The sequence below is a fragment of the Anopheles merus genome, chromosome 2R (genome assembly GCF_017562075.2).
Source record: "Anopheles merus strain MAF chromosome 2R, AmerM5.1, whole genome shotgun sequence".
Classification (NCBI taxonomy): domain Eukaryota; kingdom Metazoa; phylum Arthropoda; class Insecta; order Diptera; family Culicidae; genus Anopheles; species Anopheles merus.
Genome location: NC_054082.1, coordinates 6,143,221 through 6,150,314, shown reverse-complemented (window position 1 = coordinate 6,150,314; position 7,094 = coordinate 6,143,221). Strand labels below are relative to the sequence as shown.

Genomic DNA, 7,094 nt, shown 5'->3' with positions numbered 1-7,094 from the left:
CCAAATTTGGCAGCTTTTACCACAACCGCGAAAGGATTGTTCGTGTGTGTGTTATTATTATTTCCTTTCCATTCTACACAAAGGAGTTAATCCTTGTTTTCTATCTCTATGAAACCGTTTGCAGCGAATCGGAAAGATTCGCTGATGCTGATCATCTTTGGCACAACAACATGGCTGTTTTTGCTTTTGCTTCTCCACCGACACGGTACAGTGATTGCAAACGGGCGTGCGTTTTGTTTGGATGTGTTGCACACCGAATCAAAGCAACCCGCGCGGTTAAGCTCTTTTCGTTTGCACTTTATGGGGCTTGGGATCGGTGTGTGGGATGTGTGGAAGGAAAGAATTGTTTACCTTTGACAGAGATTGGCAAAGAAAGCGTCCGCTTTCCACTATTGAAACGTGATTGAAAATGAAATTAATTTCGAAAATCTATTTTGTGGTTCGCGATGCAGTCAAATAGTGCTTAGTTCGTATTCGAATGGTAAGCAATCTCATGCTTTCTCTAGCATTAAATGCTTAAATTACATTTTACAATCCTTTTTTTTGCGGCAAGAATGTCCAAATTTGCGTGGGAAGTGACAATATGGTTCGATCACATCATCATCATCATCATCAGCGCGCAACAGTTGTTGACAGTTGATCGTTATCATAAGAAAACGTTCCGAGCATTGGCTCCGTCCTCTACACTCAAGTGCTAAGAGCCACTTCAGCGCTCCCACTGCATTGCATTGAAAGCAACCGACAAACGACTTTTGAAAGCTATGCTTGTCCCGCTTTGCTTTCTTCCCTGGCTGCAGTGAAAGCCTTTCTGGGTGAGTTGTCGCTGGAGTGGGAGAGAGTTCTTGTTTTTGCCGACAAGCTGCACGGTCGATCAAATCGACCGACTTGGAAAGCGAAGCAAAAGGAAAGGATTGTCCTACAAGTTGTGTACCTTGGAAAGGAGAAAAAACAGAATGATAAAATGAGTTTTTTTTTGTAGTGTGCGACATTATTTTATTGTAATTTTTTTTTACAAATCAAACTAAATACTGTGCGAGGGGCTTAAAGATCACCTTCGTTCGTTCGACCGAAATTGTCTCAAGCACTACACATCAACCACAATCTTAAGGCTTCGTTCGGCTCGAGTGGTCACGTCCGCTCTAGTGGGCCTCACAGCGAGCGGTCCTTCGCTCGTCAAACACTATCAATCAATTAATTTTATTGATTCTTAGATCTTCAAGCCCCCTAGCCTTAAATGCCGTGACGGTAGGGGAAGAAGTGCTAACAGGATCACGGGAAGAAAACGGAAAGACCACTAGAAGTGGCCCAACCGAGAGGGACGAAATGTCGCGCATTACTTCTCTTATTTCTCTTACGATACGAACTCCTCTTCCCATTTTTTTGCGCATTGTTACACACACACAGAAACGGACGCACTCAATCGAGCGCATGAATGGAGTGAATGGGATGCAGTGAATGGGATGCACTTTTTTTTGGCTCTCGAAGTGCAGGCCCGTTGTCAAATGCCACAAAACATTTAAACAAGCATCACTCCAGCAGCGTGATAAATTGTCCCCGTACGCCCCTTTTCTCGCTTCTCGGCTCAGAAGACGCTCGCAACGGCAAGGATCGATTGATCGGTTTTTTTTTTTGCGATGCACAATGTGAAGATACATCTACGGCGGGATGTCTCTCTCTCTCTCTCTATCTTTCTTTCTGGTTTGATTTGGTCGGTGTGTGTCTCGTCCTTTTGCTCAAGTGTGCAGGCACGAAATTGCATTCGTTCTCGTGCACAATTGATCGCTGCAATTTTCGGCTAGTCTTCATTCCTTGCTTTCCGATACAGATCATCGATACAGTGTCGTACACGCAACAAACAACAGTCCATGCAAAAAGGATACAATAGTGTGTCTGTGTGTCTGTGTGTGTGTGTGTGTGTGTAAAAGCGACAAGCCGGCCATAAAAAGGTAACAATTTTATGCACATTCCGTAACCGTGTTCGGCATTATTTCATTTGCGAACAACAAGGGAGCTGCTTTTTTTGTAGTCAGGAAGAAAGGAAACAGCCCACTGTAGCCGCCGGTTTTGTGCAATCGAGTGCACATTATGTTGCACATTGTGGACGACTTTGTCGTGTCGAACGCTGGTAGAGAATGGAATGGAATCTTTGAAGAAAAGCATACAAACGATCCGATGGAGGGTAAATCAAACAGTTGTAAAATCATAAACTCATTGAATGAAGGAGCTGGATGGAAGCGCGTGTGGATTAAGATCGAGCGAACTCGATTTTGCTGAGCGTGGAAAGTGGCGTTTTATGACGAGCGCTGCAGGATGTTTATAGATGGTCGTAAAAGTAGGACGAACGTGTAGATTAGAGGCGTAGTCAGATGAATATGTTAAGGAAGGGCTGGAGCTTGGTTTGATGAAGTGATAAACGCAATAACAGCTCATAAATCATGGATGGAAATGAGAATCAATGCTCTGTTGAGTTGTTGATTTGATGATTCGATGATTAACTAAAAAGCTGTAAAGGCATTCATGATGCAGTAGTTCAAGGAATGATTTAAGTAATTTATGGCTATGGCTGGATGCTTTCTTTTGTAGCAGATTTTAGGTGAGGAAAACGGCAAAGTTGTAGTAATAAGGATATCTTTCGGGCTAATGGAGCTTTTAGTCCATAAATTAGAAGTAGTAGGTAACAAAAGGACAATCAGAATTGTTTAAAACGTGTTCAATTATCGTTCATATCCTCTTGTTAAGCTGTTGATGATGATCTATCTAACTCATGGATAGTTAATCCTTTGAATGGCGCTAGTGAAGCAATGATCCAAGATCGGTGTAATGCTAACTGATCGCCCGGTAAAGCCATATACAAGCCTTTATAATGTCAGACTAATAGCAGAAGTTTTAATCACACAGGAGGGGATAATCCTGAAGAAATTGTTAGCTTCATTAGTTGATCGTTTAGAACGTGGATGCTCCACCGACATCGAATAACCGACACTTGGGATACCAAACATTTGACCACAAATTAAGTTCAAGTTTAAGCTCTTGTTATAGTTCACAATAGCTTTAGTTTGAATCTTTTTGTATGAGTTATGTATGAGTCTGAGGCGGAATCTCCTGTCTGCTCTTCAACATCGCCCTGCAAGGTGTCATTTGAAGCGTGGGGCTAGACAACAACATCCGTGGCACGATCCTCAACCGGTCTGTCCAATTTCTTGATTATCGGCAGGACAACAGCGAAGGTGTGTGAGGCGTACACTCGACTAAAACGGGAAGCTGCAAGAATTGGATTGAGTATCAATGCTTGCGGGAGGATCAGTCCGTGATAGGGTATTAGTGTATTAGTTGACGGCGACAGTCTCGAGCTGGTAAAGGAGGTTTGCTATCTTGGAACGGTCGTTACTTCGGACAACGACATCAGCAGCGAAATCCGGAGACGCATTTTGCAGTGGAATCGTCAATACTATGGGCTTAACCGACTGCTGACGTCCAGAAGGCTTCGAGCCTGCACCAAATGTATGATCCTCTGTGGACACGGGTCCTGGACCATCCGAGCGGAGGATGCAGGACGCTCTGGGCGTGTTTGAGCGACGCATCCTCTGGACTATGTATGGTGGTGTGTTCGAGCATGGAGCGTGGAGGAGAAGGATGAACTACGAGCTTGCTGAGCTGTACGGCGAACGGAGCATCCTGACGGTGGCGAAAGCTGGTATGATATGATGACTGGGGCATGTCATAAGGATGTCGGACTCATGCCCCACCAAGAAGGTGTTCGACAGCAATCCCCAGTTTGGCATAAGGCGCAGGGGAGCACAGCGAACTCGCTGATCGCTAGATCAAGCGAAGCGAGACCCGTCGGAGATCGGATGTCTATATGTATGGGGCAACCAGGGCAGCCATGGACAGAGCATTCTGAAGAATGACTGTTGACCGGGCCATGTCACTTCGATCTGCTCTATCGAGAGCAGGCAAACAAGAGAGAGAGAGAAAGATAGAGAGTATGAGTTAGGAACCGGTCCCGTGGTAAAGTCGTCAACTCGCATGGCTCTAACAACACATATGTCATGCGTTCATATTCCATGTGGATCGTGGCTGTACCTTCTATCCTTCTACAGATGAGCATTAACTTACAACCAATCCCATGCCAAGATAAGAAGAAGAAGAAGAAGAAGAAGAAGGAGAAGAAGAAAACAGTGATTTTGGACTTATACAATGGGCAGTGAATAAATAGACGATACAACTAACTCGAATCTTAGCATTCGCATTAGGCAAAACATCCCTTTCAAGCAGAGACTGATGACAACGATAGATGGCATCATTTATCTATTTTATTATCTTATCTAATTAATAACATCCACTGCATGTCCCTGCGCACACACCCTACTTCATATTACTATTCTACTAACTAGAAGAGAAGGACAGACCATGAAAAAGGGACAACTGCAATAAAGCAAACATAACCGTTTAATGTGTTTTAATAATTTGTAACATTGCGCTAGCACAACCCCTGATCGCCCCTCTGCCAACACACACACACAAATTAGGGTTAATTTGTAAAGTTTGGGTGATTTGTCAATCACTTTTGTAGAGGACCACGGTGACGATGAAAACATGGAAGTGGGGGGTAAAGCAACAAAAAAATGCCAACCCACCTCAAGAGCTTTCCCACTCAAGAGAGAGAGAGAGTCCATGTGTTTTATTGCTGCCTTCCATCCGTTTGCTACTTGCAGGGGATTGGAGGGGTCTCTTTTTTGTCGCTGTTGCTGCCTCTTCTCTCTAGACACTTCAATAAAACCGTAAACTGCTGTTCCGCTATAAAAGAACACGATGATGACACGACACAGCGCGCGTTGTTCCTCCGCTTTTCCCTCAGCACAAACACCCAGGTTCGCCCCGCGAACCTTTTTCCACGGATTGTATTAGATAATTTATTTATTATTCTGCAACAATAGGAAAACAGTTTCCCCCTTCGATGGTACGCACGGTGGAAGCTATCATCATAATGTACCGAACCCGAGCACCGAAGCCATTCCGAAGCGAGTGTACTTTATAGAATTGATATTTGCACAGTTCCTCACCGGTTGCAACGGGGAAAGGAAAAAAAAAGATTGGGAAAAGCTGCTTTCGGGAACTGTTTTTCCGCCCATTACACTATTACACGCACGGGACAGAAAACGGGAGAGATAATGTTTCTGGGATACTTTTCAAATTAAAACGATACGGAGGGTATGCGTACCGATGGCGCATATGCTCTGTGTTTCCTCCTGGTTCGGGTAGGGTACCAAAGCGCCGTAGAGTACCGGCGAACCTCGCTTCCCATTTCCTCCTAACAGCCGTGCTGCGGTCATGTCGCGCTCTTGTCGGGACGCAGTGGTCGGCCAGTGGTGCCATAAAGGAAGTAGGGGAAAAACTTGCAGCCATCTTCAACCAAAGATGGCTACTCCTATCATCCCCGTTCCCGGTATGTGCGTTTCTGTTCGGGGGGCAAGTCGTTTTTGCCGCTGTGACGCACGTTCGAAAGTGATAGGTTCATAAAACGTGTAATTGCATGCATTTGGTGACGAGGTGGCAAGTTTTCTCCCTTCTTAATCATGCACTCACTCGCCGATCCTTTCAACCCCATTGAATGATTTTTCATTCAAAGTGAGTATGAGTGAAAGGGAAAAAGCACTGGACGGGCGCTTTCCACGTGAGCATTTCTCTCTCTCTCTCTCTCTCACTCCGTATCTCTGTTACTTTGCGGTTAATATTCAAATTTTGCTGCGAGTAACTGGTACTGTCAGTTAATAGACAACCCACAGCCAGGGTTGCCCAAGGGCTTACATTAGCCATCTTATTTTTGTCAATTAATGAACTCGTTTTGGCATGCTCATCTGCGCGTATTTCTCCCTTCTTCTGGGATTGCGCGCCAGGAACTGTGGTCGAGGCCGGTCGCTCGAGCCGGGCCGCCAAAATGGTGGTTTGGAAGTTAATTTTCATGTTTCTGTGCAACGGTGGATCGGGAATGCTGGTAGTGGTGGTGTGAGACTTCTGTTCCCGAGAGAGAGGGTAAATTATACCGATGCGTATGCGTGTTTGAAGTAGTTTTTAATTTAGTACAAGATGGTAATGCTAATGCTGCTTCGGCTTCGACTGCTGCTGCGGATGTGAATGACATGAGAGAGCCGAGGGGGGGTTTTGGGCCACTGGTACACGGGTTTGACTGGTTCAATTTAGCACTTCTGTTAACCAAGTGTTGGGAGTGTTTTAGATGCGCAAGGATGAAATGGTTGATGGGAAGTTTCCAGGATGAAGGGATTAATGAAACTTATTAGCGTATTACAAAGTAGTTTCATAGAAATGGCGTTTGATACACAGAGTCTCTTATTGATTAGTTTGAGATACGTTAAATTAGCAGTAATATAGCGTTTAATTCTATTTTGGGGATATTATTTGACCTTTATCATATTCGATATAGGTTAAATTCTGTTACGTAGTAAGTAAGGTTGATGAAAATGATGCCCTCGGTGTTTTATAACCAATTTGTAGGACAACCTACTTCTCTACAGTATGCAAAATTTGCTGTATTACCTTGGGAGAAGCTTCTTCAATTGATATTTTATTAATCCATATGGAACGATCGTAGCTAAGCGATCGAACAAAGCAAAGAAGAACTCTTATATGTACAGGGTTGGATTATATTATAAAATTCAAAGCAAATTTTCTTTATTTATCTGCGGAATCGATGTCTTCTTCTTTCTCTTTTGGCACAACAATCGTTGTCGGTCAAGGTCTGCCTGTACCCACTAAGTGGGCTTGGCTTTCAGTGACTTACTGATAACACATAGGAGGATACCCAACAAACATTTCCTATAGCTTTTACACTTAAACATGTCAAAATGCTTTACTATGAGTGTACTATGCCTTATAGTTTTAACATGTATTTTGAAGATGCTTAACAGTCTTTAAAGTTGTTAAACCGTTACAACGTTCTGAAGGCGATTGTAAGACTGTCTCATAAGACTTAAAAGATGCCTGGCTTTAACCATCCAGTAAACGTATTCTTAAGCATGTTTTAGGACTCGTTATTAGAGACTGGGACATCAAGATCAACTGATCTTATTAAATGC

General features: G+C 43.8%; 1 long non-coding RNA gene across 1 annotated transcript; it reads left to right on the top strand.

Moving 5' to 3' along the window:
* The first annotated feature begins 289 nt into the window (after positions 1-289).
* Positions 290-983, top strand: LOC121588773. The gene is made up of 2 exons (XR_006004212.1): positions 290-481; positions 554-983. It is a non-coding gene; the product is annotated as an uncharacterized LOC121588773 (long non-coding RNA).
* Positions 984-7,094: the final 6,111 nt, after the last annotated feature.